Source organism: Macaca fascicularis, chromosome 14 (genome assembly GCF_037993035.2).
Source record: "Macaca fascicularis isolate 582-1 chromosome 14, T2T-MFA8v1.1".
In the NCBI taxonomy this organism is placed as follows: Eukaryota; Metazoa; Chordata; class Mammalia; order Primates; family Cercopithecidae; genus Macaca; species Macaca fascicularis.
The window spans coordinates 24300705-24315455 of NC_088388.1; the positions used below are offsets into that span (position 1 = coordinate 24300705).

At 37.8% G+C, this 14751-nt stretch overlaps 1 protein-coding gene across 37 annotated transcripts in view; it reads left to right on the plus strand.

Annotated features, from left to right (window-relative positions):
* Positions 1-1380: 1380 nt before the first annotated feature.
* The window catches only part of LRRC4C (leucine rich repeat containing 4C), a 1324460-nt gene continuing 1311089 nt past the window's right edge, over positions 1381-14751 (plus strand). For all 37 annotated transcript variants that reach the window (XR_012423317.1, XR_012423318.1, XR_012423321.1 and 34 more), the window contains exon 1: positions 1381-2158. The gene's annotated coding sequence lies outside the window, so the exon portion shown is untranslated. The remainder of the gene's footprint in view (positions 2159-14751) is intronic.

Sequence of the window (14751 nt, forward strand, 5' to 3'; positions counted from 1 at the left end):
TTATAGAACAAAATAAAATCACTAATAGAAATAGTATTATATGCAAGTCTAATCTTAGTTAATGGCACACTATTTTTTCCAATATTAATAATAGAAAATCTACCAGGGTTATGAAAAATGGTGATTTGAGAGGGATATTTGGAAAAATATAAAAGGCAAGTTATACTCTAAGCTCTTATTTGCACCTTAAAATTTTATAAAAATTCAGTATTTCATATTAGTCCCATCAATTTTATTAAGATATGTGTTTAGTAAATAAGATTAAATGCTTGCCGTTCTTGGAAGAATTATTTTACCGGTGTTTTCTTTTGTGACATCTGCTGGCAATACCTGGTATTACACTGCTCTATAATTAGCCTTTATCTACCTTCTCCAACTGTCCAACTTTTCCAGATAATACCAGTTAATTCAACTTAAAGAATAGAGTGAGTGTCCCGAACTAACGAAAAGGTATTTTAATATGAAACTGAATCAGAGGAGCAGAAAATTTAGCCCTCTAGAGGCTGATAACTTATTTAGCATATTACACATGTATTTTTAATTTCATTGTTTGGTACTAAAAGAGATGTATACTTTTTTTCTGAAAACTTTAAGCTCGTTCCAGGTAAAAATGTTATGTATTATAATGCTCATGATGGACAATTGTTAACCAATCCCTCTAGTGAAACTGTCCCACACAGATGTTCTCTGCAATTTGATAGCTATGTGATTTAAAAGTGTACATTAAAGTAAAATTGCAAGTGTCAAGTCTAAACTCATGTTTAAAAATGAATGAACTGTACCTAAATTGCTGCATACATCGGATCCATGGCTATGAAGCAGAATGCATGAGCAAACTTTTTATATTACCAAGAATCCATTTATCTATGGTCCCATCAGTCAAATTCAGATACTTGTTGCCAGCTCCAAGATTTATAGTCTGGAGCTGGTTTTTGAAATTGCTTTGTATTTCCATTTAACAGCCAGGGAAGCAGCATGTTAAAATTTTGCCTCGGTCTCCTTGGATCCTATTTATAAAGCTAATTTGTCTCCCTAGACATTTTTTTTCTCTCTTTTAAATGCCAGCTCTAGGCTTCTAAACCATTAAACCCCCTTCTTTATCCCAAGCATAATACTGTCATAGACAGCGCCGTTGCAGGACAGTGATGATTCCGATGATGATATAATTCTCCCAGGCAGGATGCAAACCATTTCGTCTTCTGGCCGGAGATGGATTCACTGCCCTCCCTGCAGACACGCAGGCTCACACGCGGAGCACTGGGAAGTACACATTTACTGTACTGCATGCCGACTGCCTTGAAGAAACTGTAGCTAACCACCTTATTAGTATTCTTGCCTCCACCGTGTCTCACTTGCAGCATCAGAGGGCTGAGCAAATGCAGTAGAACAGGGACAGACACAGCTCTGGCAATCATCTCAATGCAGGCTGCCGAACGTTGGGTGTGGGGGATGCAGCGCATCAAGATTAATAACCTTGCCATAATCCGGGGCACCCTGCAAGCAGACACCTCTGCTGATTGACCTGCTCCTGGCTTGATGCATCTCCTGGGGGAGAGGGATCCGGAATCTACCCAGTCCTGGGGCCCCCCTGATTTTGGATGTTCATTTGATCCTTCACAGATCTGGGAAGGTAACAGTGAGCTGTGCCATCTGCAGCACACAGCAGCTCTTGGAGGTTACTACTGACAGTTTTCATTACACTGGTTTGTGTGAGTGCCTGTGTTTGTATGTGTTTGTGAGTGTGGGTGCCTGCTTTGCATGAAAGAGAATGTGTGAGTGTCCGTGTGTGTGTACGTGTTAGTGTGACAACCAAAGCAGGTATTTCGTACAGTAGGAGATTTCAACAGCGTGACAATATTCTCCGGGCACTTGGGCTCACAGTCTGTAGCCCCCACCCCCCGCCTTTCGCCACCTCCTTGCTTCCCCACTCCCCCTTCTGCTTTTGCCTTTGATGAGTTTTTGGCTTACTTTTTGGCGGAGTCTCTTGGACACGTTTTTGCTGGTGCTGGAAGATCAGATACATGGAACCTTTGAAAACTGATTATTTTTCTCCGATATGACTTAAAAAAATAAAAAGAAGAAAAGAAAATAGAGTAGTGCACGGCAAGCTAGAGGATTGTAAATTTTCCTTGGTGAACTTTGAGGATCCATAAAGAAGGTAAGTCACGGGACTCCTCAGATCTCGGTCCTTGTTGTCTTGCAATGTTTGTGTTTTCCTGCTTGTTTTCGGAAATCCATATGCAGTTTATACGCTCATTTCTAGAGACTGGAATGCTCAGAAGAACTCAGTGTGTGGCATTTTGGGGCTATTTTTATGCCAAGGAGGTTATTTCCATTTGTATAACCATCCCCCCTTTCCTCTTACCATTTTTATACCTCTCTTGTTTATCTAACATTTTCACAGGGAATTCTGAATATATGAAATCTGGAAAAAAATAATTCCAGCTTTCTCCTGCCTTGAAATACTGTCTAAATTTGAGGAAAAGCATTAATCAGAAAAGCGACTGGCACAGGCTCTGAGTTAGAGGCAAAGTGTGTCTGCTCAGAGACTGGGGGCTGGGGAGGTGGGGGTGTAATCCGGACTTTCATGATAACTTAATAGTAGACTTCCCCCTCCCCATAGCTCTATTTTTTTTTCTCCTTGAATAGTTAGTTATATCTGCTCTAGAGAGTAGCGAATGTGTGGAATACAGAAAAGCTGCTTCACCAGCTCTTAATTGGAGGAAATGAGAACAAAGTGGAAATTGTTTAGTATTTTGAACCTCTCTCTTTTTGCACTGATTCTCTCGCTATTGCATCTCATTAACCTTTCCGAATGCAGTGTTCCCTGATTAAGACTAGTGTCGCTCATTTTGGAACATCCTCTCGCCCTATGTGGTTCCCCCCGAGAAGGGGATGTGTTTGAAAATTGCTCTTAATTGTCTATTCTTGGCTGTAAAAGCAAGTGGCATCAGGAATTCAGGTGACTTTACTCAAACATCTTGCCTAACTCAGTCTCTTGAGTTTCCTGGTAGTTAACTGTGCCTTTCTTCACCCCCACCTCCAAGCTTTTCCTTCAGAGTGAAATGCAGACAATATTTCACCTGTTTCAATCCCAAGGTTACTTAATTAAAGCAAAATATCATTTCATTGTGATAACATCTGTGTTCCCGTGTCTTGCAGGATTTGTATCTCTGCATTGGTATCAATTAGCTTCTCCCCAGGAGTAAGAATCACTTGTAAATAGGTTTCTAAAACGCTGAGACCTCACAGGCAGGCAGCAGAACCTTACTCTTCATCTGCCAGTGCATGTGGATGGTTTGTCCCGAAAAGAATAGTGTTAGTTCATGGAATGTTAGCCAACTTGAACTGTTACTGTGGACACGTTCATGGAAGAGATGACAGGTGTGGTAACTAGGTAGAGAAGAGCACACCTAAGTGATTCTCTCCAGGTGTTGATGTCTACGTATAGAAAGAAGATGAAAATTGTAGCATAATAGATTTATTCAGACGCTACGTGGCCTGGGTCAAAGATTTATGAGAGCACCCAAGTTGAGAGATGTCAGGCATCATACTCAAAACATTGATTTTATATATATATTTAAAAGGAGTTCCAAAAAGAAAACAAGCAAACAAACAAACAAAAAACTTAAAGATGAGATTATACTCTGGTATTACCCTAGGCTATCCTAGCCTTTCATCTATCTAATATTTTTTGCATAACGATTTTAGAGAAGCAGGTAAAAGAGGAAAACTGTGAGAAGCTGCCCCTTCTCCACCCCTGGCCCAACCTTGTACCTGGTACTCCAGGCAGTACTCTCAGTAAAAATTACCATGGGAAAACTCCTGTCAGTATAATTTATAATGTGTCTTTCATGTCAATGATTTATGATCATGATATTTTTATCTGTGACCCATAATGTCCAGGTACATTTTTCTTATCTAGAAAGGAGGTTTGTTGTTTTGTTTTTTTAATTTTTAAGTGGCTTGAACCTAGGAGAAATCCTAAATAAAATTTTATTTTCTTTGTGGAAAAAACAATCTGAGGTTCATAAACCCTGAAAGTGAGAATAATATGTGAATAAGAAACACAAAGTTTCTGTTGTAAGGAGAAGGATCCTGATACTCCAAGTGCCAAAGGGTCATGGCAGGGTATTGGAGGCTCCCCAAGCTCTGCCTGGACAATCAGCATTCCTTAAGTTTGTCAGCTCTTTATTATCCTGCATCTTTTGGCAACTAGTCCCAGGTATGGAGGACAGCATTTTAGGTCATCTATTTAGTGTTAGGACTGCTCTGAATAGAGAGAGGTCCTTTGAAAATGTCTTTCTGGAATCCGGCAAATTAGTACCTCTCTCCATTGAGGTTATCTAATGTTGACTGTTCTCTTATTCATATTCTCACCAAGTACTGGTATATTTAGATGTGTGGTGTTGGTAAAAATTAATTGCATAGATTATTCTCAATACTACCTCAAAACAAAACAAAACAAAAAAACAACAACAAAAGATACCAGCTTGGCTTTTGTGTATTAAAGATTTAATAATTGTAATGAGTGAATCTTTTAGCGATAGCAACACTTTGATCACTTATTTTAGGCTAATAATGGAAGTGGGGTACAGTCAACTCAGGCTTTTCTGATTACAGCTTATGCAATGTGCAAAGCATCTCTCCCATATCTCAAGGGTTCCTGATGGTGTTTGCACAACTGTAACTTTGCATCTTTATTTTCAGCTCAGGCCAGAGCAATAATAAACAGCTTTTGATCAGAACCAACTCCAGGTCCATGGCTTTTTCAGTTTTATTTTGTGGTAGAGAGGGTTTTGAGGTTTACTAGGGTTTGTTTTATTGCTTAGAGAATTCAGAAAAGAAAGGTAAATGGGGGTAGGGAGCCTTCCATTTCAGTAGGAGTAACATGTCAGAGTTGCTAAAGAAAAGGCTAAAGTTCCCTAGAAGCAGCATATGCAGGGTTATATTTTTAAAAGAATGAATTGGTGAAGGGTTTCTCTGAGTTTATTGGGGAGAATAAAGGACATTCCAGTTTCTTTCTGTATTTAACTCTATTTAGACTTGGAAGTCCTTTCCCTGGGACTCTGCTGAAGTCAGACAAGGAGGCCCAACATTCTCCAGTGTGTTCCTGTGTTTTTAAGACCCAGGGCACTTAACACATGAATAGCTCTTTCCCTCTGTAACAAACAGGGTTGACAGCTGGAAAGTCAGCTACTGAGAACCTTTAAGAAGGAGCCAGGAACATCCCCTAGTAAGTTCAAGAGCAGAGAGGAGCTTTTGCAGCCCCGGCCCTGGAGGTGGATAAGGACCAGGTGGATTGAACTTGAAATTTTGATTGCTGAGTCATTACAACAGCCTAGAGCTGTTTGTTAGCTCAAAGAGCTGAGCTGATGCTGGAACTGGGGCTAATAGGAATAGGCTAAGAGCATCAGCCTACAACAGAAAATGAAGACTCTTGAGAAGAAGAAGATACAGTCTCTGATGACAAATGCTATTTTGTATGTCCTTGATACTGTTCTCCATCACTTCAGAACAACCTCTCAGGGACCCCACTAAATTACAGGATAAAAGATGGATTAATTGATGTGTGAATAGAGCAGGGGCTTTGCAATAAATTAAGCCAACTCACTCAATTATCTGCATCTCCATTTGGGGCTACTCAGCAGTCACAGATAAAATGGGGAATGGTGGAGGCTGGGGTTAAAATCAGAAGCAAAAAGAAAACCCTCTGGGTTGAGAATCAGAAGATGTCAGTCAAACATTGCAAGTATTGCTTAATGGTTGGTAGGTCGTTCAAAGTTTGGAACCTTGATTTCTTCCTATATAATTTGGAAATAACTATTCTTAACTCATAGTGTTGTTGTGAAGGCTATGATGAAATATTGTAGGAAAAAAGATCTACAGATATACTCTTCTGTAGAAAAGTAATGTGTTATAGTAATGATGACTTTCTGTATTGTCCGAGACATAAAATGATTCCTCCAATATAATTTCAAGTTAAAGTGTTAAGCAGAACTGACCTATTCTTAATGATTGGTATTAACATTTATGTTGTTATAGTTCTGGTGTTTTTCCAAATGTGTTGACTTTGCCTCTTCTCAGTAATTTTTGTGGTACATTCTTAGTTACTTGTGAATATGTGTATGTGTTGTGTGTATGTACATGTGCATGCATACATGCATAAATAATTAGCCAATTCATATGAGGCATAATTTTAGTTTCATGAAAAATAGAAAATATATAATGACCTGAATTCATTTTCACTGGATATCCAGAAAACATAAGAAAAACTTGACTTTCCCAGACTTGGACATACACAGACTACTAGCAAGTTTGCAGTCAGCAGATAACTCCAGTCCACAATGAGGTTGTTGATTAGAATTTGAGTTACACTTGAGAATTATATAAATAAAATATACATTTTTTAGTAATAGCACAGCAAACAATGATTTTCACAGTGAGCTGCATTTGGTGGACAGATAGACCAGAATTAAAAAGCTGACTTGGAAGTTATGACAGCAAGAGAAGATGGTAGTGAGAACAGACTTTGGAGTTGAATAGAATAAGATCAGATACCTAATCTCTTAAAGCCTCAGTTGTCTCATCTGTAAAATAGGGACAATCAGTTATAAGCGATTCTGTGATGAGTGAATGAATAATTTTATGTAAAGCACTTAGTAAAATCCTTGACACAAAATTGGACTTCTCTAGGTAGCTCACATATATTCTCTCATTCCTGTTCAACTAGTTTAAGAATAGGAAGACCATACTAATCCAGTGTTTTTATATTTTTATACAGGGGGCAAAATCCCCAAATGTAATCTGAGTGCTAAGTAAAACTGGAGACAGAAAGCGACATTCTGAAAGCTGTATTTCTGTAAATTAGCTCATTTCATGTACCATGGTTTCATCACACCCTTTTTCTGAGCAGCCTAAGCACCATTTTCAGATGTCATTTCACTTATACTCAGAACTTTCAAAATGATACCGAATATAAGGAGGAAGAATCACGTGCATCCTTCCATATGTGGTTGCAGAAACACAATTCAGATGTCACCAAGAGGTGTTAACATTGCTCTTTACGTAAAATCTCGTTTTGTTCACAGTTAATGAAAGGATGCATATTTATCAAGCACCTACCAGGTACGAGCACTACAATCATTGCTGTGGGGTGTATTAGAAGGACTTTCTACTCATAGCTATTTGCTGCAATTCCTGTATTTGGACAGGGAATGCTGCAGTCTTAAAGGCTGCCCCTTGGAATTTTGACTTGATAGTTAAAAAGAATTAAGATTCCTCTGCCAGAATCTGACCTATGTGGGGCTCTGTCATTGTGTATGACCTTTATTTTGTTCAAGAACATATCAGAAAAGATGTAAAAAGCCTTGTTCCTACTAATGTAGCTGAACTGAGCTGTCAGTGATGAGTCCAATTCTGCTTTGCTAACTCTGCACGGCTGGTACCACTTGACCCAGGTATTTCTGTACTGCAAAGTCAGCTTTTGCCTGTGCATGGAGGGAACAGGGTTTTGTCCTTCAGATTGTGGGTTCTTTCTATCCTTAAAATGAATGGATGAAGTCTGTTTTATGACTTTGTGAGAAGAAAGACAAGATCTATGCTCCCTGCATTTTAAAGCTTCATGCCATAAAATTTGATTCTAGGAGAGTTAGAAAGGAAAGAGGGATGTCAATTGGTCAAAATAGCAAACACAAGTTCGTTGCCCTCTATCACAGCCTTAAGCATCAGAATTTGTGGTTGAAGTTTTGCACTGAACTAAGGAAACTCCTTTTGTGGCATACTGCAAAACATATTACCAGCACACACCAAGAAAACATAATGTGATAATCAGTTATCTCATAGAGTCAGCAAAGGTATTGTATGTGCCAGGCACTGCGCTAGGTATGTTAGATTATTTATTTATACTTCTCACATGCAAACACACACACAAAATAAGCAAGGTAACATGATTATTCCCATACTACAGATAAGGCAAAAAAGGATTTATTTGCCCCAAATTCTGACTCACTCCAAAGCCCATGTCTATTCTTTTACACCATGGTTTCTTTTATTTGTAGGATGCAAACCCAATGCTTCTTCACATAATTATAGACAGTCCAGAGCAAGCCTTCTGTACATGCAAATCAAATAATCACATTCCCATAATAGGGCCGACTCTATCAGTGGAAAGATGTGATGTTAGTATCTCTAAGGGGCCTCTGAAGGGCGCCTCTCTGAACCAATGGGTCCCTAATATAGTACATCATCAGTACCATATTCTTGTGGTCTTTAGCAGAAGCCATAAGTTGAGGCAGATCTCTACTTAACTTTGACAATTACTTAGATCTTATTAAAATGTCTGATACCATGTGGATAATTGTACTGAAGTTACAGGGCTCAGAGGAAAGTAAAGAAGTGAAAGTCTTCTCTGTAACACTAAATCTTCAGTGGCATTAAGGAGCATTTGCAGAATTTACTTTATGGGTGGCATCTCCCAATTTGTTATGTCTCATTAGTAATGTACCTTTGGGAAGGTTACTTTTGTAGCTATATTTCCATATCTTACCTTGTAGTGCTGTAAAAAGATTAAGAAAAATAATGCTCACAAAGTATCTAGAACAGAGATTAGAATTTAATTGGTGCTCAATAAAAGGTATCTCATTATAATAATAATTAAATTTGCTTATAATCATTGGTAGTAATAGTAATTATGATAATAACTTAGCAGTTTCAGTTTGTATAAATGTTGTTGTACTCTGCAGTGCCAGAGATGATACAAATTATTACAGCACATGAATAAACAGAGAAGCAAATATTCATGTTTGTCTACCTATAAAACTGTAAAAGAGAGGAGGGAAATTATCTTTCAACATATTGATGTCAATGGGGGACATGATGGAAAAAGAGTGACTGGTACAGAACATGCAAGGAGACCAGAGAAAGGGAACTGAGTCAGAATTTCATAAACTGGGGAATTCTTTCTAAAGTCAGGTTCTGAAGTGTGGGCCATGAAACTCATTGCTTGGCTGTAAACAGGGGAAAAGGTCATATTATGAAAGCTTTCTTGATAAAGAGAGGAAGTAGCAATCTTTCCTCAACTTAAAACTGTCAAGGGACAAAGAAAATTTTAACACCACCTTTTCTCTAATCCCTGTAAAAACGCTCTAGCTTTTTTACATAACGTAGATATTCAATTATATTTTTAACTGTTTTTGAAGTTCTAGCTGTTCCTTTACATATATATTGAGCAAACAAATTAGCATGTTGAATGTTTGATAATAAGTTACTTAAAGATGAGAGATTTCAATTCCTTGTGTAGGTCGTTTGAATTTGTACCTTCATGATTTAGGTAACAAGTCACAGAAACAAAGGCCAAGTAAACACACAATGGTGCAGGGTGTACTTTTTTTTCAACCATATGATTGGAATTAAAACCTGTGACCATATATACCTTGACCCCAGTAGATACTCCATATAGAAGAAGAAAATAATCCACATAAATTGAGACACATGTTTGAATAACATAGTAAAAAAATGTGTGAAGTGAAAACATTTAGAAAAAAAATTAATAACAGCATACTCTTTCCTGAAAACAAGCAAATGATTAATGACAGTGGATGGGTTTGCTAATTTTTTCTGTTGGAGACATCCACCATGCATAGTGACAGTAGTCTGAATATAGATACATACAAGGAAAAAACTCCAGTCTCCCTTCTTCAAAAGGAAAACCATGTTTATATGTGACTTTTGCTCAGGGTCATTTTCCCTACCAAGGTACCTGGACTACTATTAAGCATTAAACATATTATCAGTCAACCTGTTCTGATTCCACTGCCCAAGTAAGAGCAGATATAAAAGTAGTTTAACATTTTACTGAGTGTTCCCCCTGGCTGCCAGCACTTTCATGAAACAGGTCTGTTTTGCTCACGAATAGCTAAATTCTTCCTGGGTTCATCTGGTTGATGCTATTTCCTGTTTTCCCTTTCTTTACCCTTGACCTGTCATGCCTCACTGCCATGACTCTCCTGGATGTGTTTTTACTGCTTCAAGTTTGATTTTCATCTCTTCCATCACTATAAGCACTGCTACATTTTTTTCAAGCTTTTGCTAAATGAAATTCTGTTCTTCCTATCTAATACATATTTTTCTCCAAGACTCATTTGTCCAGCACCATACACACACACACACACACACACACACACACACACACACACAAATCTATATCTATGTCTATATATGTCTATGTGTGTGGGGGGAGTGGGTCGGGGTGTTTATTTTTTAAAATAACCCTATTCCTATTCCTGAACCTCAGAACGATGTCATGGATCTAGGTCAAGAACACTTTTGCATAAGTCAGTCAGAATTCTCAATGAATATTCTTGTGGGTAACAGTACATTCTTTTGCTTCTGTAGTCATTTTGATGGTGTCATTTATTCAAACTTTGTTTATTAAATACCTACTAGATTCACTATTCTATCACAGTTATGATGTGGAACACAAAGTTGTAAGCAATGTGATTTTCCCCTCAAATATGTTCATATATTATTTTTGACGTTCTATTGACAGAGGAGCAATTAACTTGCTAAACAAGGCAGCACAGGATTCAGAACCAAAAAATAAAGTCAGTATGTAAAACTCAGAGAAGGGAGTTATCCCTGAGGAATTTGTGGTTGGGGAAGCTTAAAGAAGGAAGGGGAATTTGAGGTTTGTCCTAAATATCTATATTGTGAAGCAGTGATAATGTTTCCAAGGAGAAATCAGAAGAAATTATAACTTTGCATACATCAGTGCTAATAGAGTAAGGAAATACATCAAAAAGTATTTGGTAGGAAGGAATGTGGATATGGGTTGGAGCCCTGTAGACAGCCTTGTAAACACCCACAAAATTGACACAACGGCTATGACACATTTAATTCCATGGTGTTTCAGACGAGGTGTTAAAAGCTTTATAGTTGCATAAAGAGGGCATCATTATTCTCAGGATAAAGATGAGGAAACTGAACTACAGATGATTTGTGATTGGCCCAGGGTAAAACATCGTTAAAAGCAGTGTCTACCTGAATGTCTGCCTAGTTGCATCTGTCTCAAAGCCCTGGTGCCTTGACTCCTCTCAGTTTGGGCATTAGCTTACCTAACACTTAATGCCAGCAACAGCTACTTTTCTCTATTACTTTTTAAATATTTCTGTGGTTGCTTGTATGAAAATTATTTTCTGCATTTGCTATAACTTTTTTTAACCTTAAACAATTTTCCTGGCCTCCTTTTTCTCTTCTACCGATTATTGCCAGAGGGATTAGAAAACAAAGACACAGAGACTCACCTATTTAGTGTCCTCAGTTTCTCTTCTATTTTCTGGAAGGGGTGCCAGTGCCTGGTACAGATGGTCTGTCGGACAGACAGATGGTCCAAGCATCTCTAGTGGTATGTTCTAGAGGGAAACATGTCTAAGAACAGCCAGCTCAGAATGGAATGGCACTTAACACAACCATGAAGAGTTGACAATAAGGTCGCTCTCTGACCTTCTCGTCTTCAGTCTAATTTTTTTCTTTTCAGATTTTTAGTTTTCAGAGATGAGAGAGACAGTTTGTCTGCTTTGAGTAGATGCCAGTTTCTCTTTCTCTGAAGCTAGAGGGATGACAGTTTCACAGTGATACATTTAGAAATTTGCCAGGTAGTTTCATAGGATGTTTACTTTTCTTGGCTTAGAATCTGGATCCAAGATAAAGGTCCAGGAAAGGCAAAAGGGAGACTATTTGAAGAGAGTCAGCTCTAATTCTGACCACATCTACTTGAAGAAGAAACAGAGCTTCCCCCACTCCCAAATCAAGAGGAAACTAACTGCTCAGATTGAATCTTTGGTCATTACTATCATCCTTTGGTGGGGGTGCGGGGAGGCCAGTAGAGAGTCACTTACGAGGTGCCTGTTTGAATAACACCTTGACCTTCTTCCCTGATGAGAGCAGAGATAGGAGGTTGAGAAACAGAGAAAGAGCTAATTTGCTCTCCTGTCTGGGCCTGGGTGTGGTTCCAGAAAAACTTACCTTTCTGTCCATTTTACTCACCCCTCACAGTAGTTAGTGATTTGCAGGGCCAGAATGTAGGGACATTGTTTTTTTTTTTGCTCCTTCCATCATCTTTTTTCCTACCCTTCTTACCCAGTGGAAGCCACAGAAGATACAAAATCAAGCCAGTATTAGGCAACACCTCCTATCTTTGACATTTATTCAGATTGTTCTCTCCCCGATGGCTTGCTAGAGTTTCTTGGTTTCTTGCTTCCTTCTTCCTGGATTTTTATTTCAACCTCATATTTAGCTCCAACTTTTCCAACACCTGCCTAAGCCCCCAGGCCCACTTTCTGTTTTGGCGCCATCTTTGAACCTTTTCAAATCTACCTCCTTCACTCTAGCCTCTGTTCTGTACACTCACACAGTTTTAAGTAGCCTAGGGCTTCAAATCAGAGGCAATGCTTCTGCTAGCTCCAGCCTTGCAATATTGGCGACCCAACTCTGCAGCTTCCTTGCTAGAAGTGAAGAATGGAGACTACCTTTGCATAATTAACTCAAATCTTCCCAATCTGCAAACCCTGGTTATATATTTGACAGCTATCTCTTTTCTCTGTCATTAAATGTAAGTATCTTTTAAAAAGTACAATATTCTTATCTGTCAAATCAAGATCATGATAACAACAAGCATATATTCAGCCCTTACTATGTGTTTAAAAGTTTATATTTATTATAAAAATATTTGATCTTTTCCCCAAAAAACTATGAAGTAGGTATTATACCGATTTTAAAGATGGTTAAGTAAATGGCCAAAATTATGTAGCAAATGTCTGGACAAATCAAATATCTATATTTAGAAATATTATGAAATGCTGTTTTCTAAGTCATTTAAAAATATGTATAATACCTTTCTTCACAAGAGAATACATAGGGTTTCTGTGTTTGGATGTATAAGAATAAGATTTAAACCTTAAAGCTCTATGTAGGCCAGGTGCGGTGGCTCATACCTGTAATGGCAGCACTTTGGGAGTCTGAGGCATGCTGATCACCTGAGGTCAGGAGTTCGAGACCAGCTTGGCAAACATGGTGAAACCCCATCTCTACTAAAACTACAAAAATTAGCCAGGCATGGTGGCGGGTGCCTGTAATCCCAGCTACTCAGGAGGCTGAGGCAGGAGAACTGCTTGAATCCGGGAGGTGAAGTTGCAGTGAGCTGAGATTACACCATTATACTCCAACCTGGGCAACAGAGTGAAACTCTGTCTCAAAAAAAAAAAAAAAAAAAAAAAAAAAAAAAAAAAACAACAACAACAACAACAAAAAAACTCTATGTGAATGTTAATTGTTGCTAAGTTCTATCCTAAAATTATTTATTAATGATACCACATATATTTCTGTAGCCCAGTATAACAAATAGCTGATTAAGGGGCAATCATTTCTTAATTTTAAAGCAGAAATACTGTGGATGCTGATGAAGTAAAGCTCCAAAAAATACCAGACGTGTGCAGCAGCCTCATTTGTGCATCTGCTGAAATACAGTAGAACCTTACTAAATTACATTAATGAGTTGGAGACCCATTACAAATTATCACATTTGCCCAATTAGTGAAGGGACAACATAAAGGAAAAAGACTATTAAGCAAGCCAAGCTGATATAAAACTTCAAGCAAGCCTTAAAGATGTTCAAAACATACCATACACACAAACACCCACAAATGTACCTCTACATAGGTGAGGCTGCTAAGATTATTATGAAACACACAAGTATTTGTACAATATATTTGCATGGATTTTTTTTTCCTTCTGTTTCTTACAGGATAGAAGAATGAATAGCAGTTCATTGTAACTATTTTATGTTTTAACTGAATCAGGATTTGAGTGAATGTTGGAACATTTTTGTGTTGTAGATTGTGGTGCTATATTTAGTTAAATTGTATTATACATTTTCAGGGTTGTCCTACAATTGTAAGCACATTAATGGGTATTACTACGTTGGAATCTTGTCAGTTATGGTACTTTTATCTACTAAGTTGTTCTTCATATATTCTCAGAAGGTAGGACACTTGCTGATCAAATTATCTCAATAAACTTACTTTGGGGACAAAAATGAAAGGCAAATTATCCACCATCTTCCATGGGATTGTAAATTCTCACCCTTTAGAACTCAAGTTATCATACTGTTTTTAAATAATTGAGATTGGATTATTTTTCATGCGGTTTTAATAGCTTCAAAATAGAGCTTAGTAGAATTTGTAATTGGAAACCGGGAAATTTCTTAGTTACATATTTCATGTATTCTGTGATGGGGATGCACATAAATCTTGTTTAATTCTTAGTATAAACATATGCAGGTAATATTATTATTATGTCTAGTTTACAGATGAGGAAAATGAGGCTTAGGAAGCTTAAGTAACTTGCAAAGATAATACAGCTAATAATTGTTAGAGCTGGGACGTGAGAAGATGCAGTCCTGTTTTAAAGCAGCTTATACTCTCCCAGACATATGGTCACATTCGTAGCATGCTTTATGCTAAAAATGTGTCTTCCAAGCCCAGATCTTCTGCATAATTAAAAAGATGGCCTACTCTATCTGCTTCCTTTTCTCTATTTCTCTTGATTACTGTGTTTTGATCAGATGTTCAATATGACATCGTTTTTGCTTTAGTTTTGTGATTTCAGAACTCCTTTGCTCTTTACTCTGTAAGGACTTTACTTGTTAAACTTAAAACAGATGATCTTTTGGTGCACACAGTCTAGCAACAATGA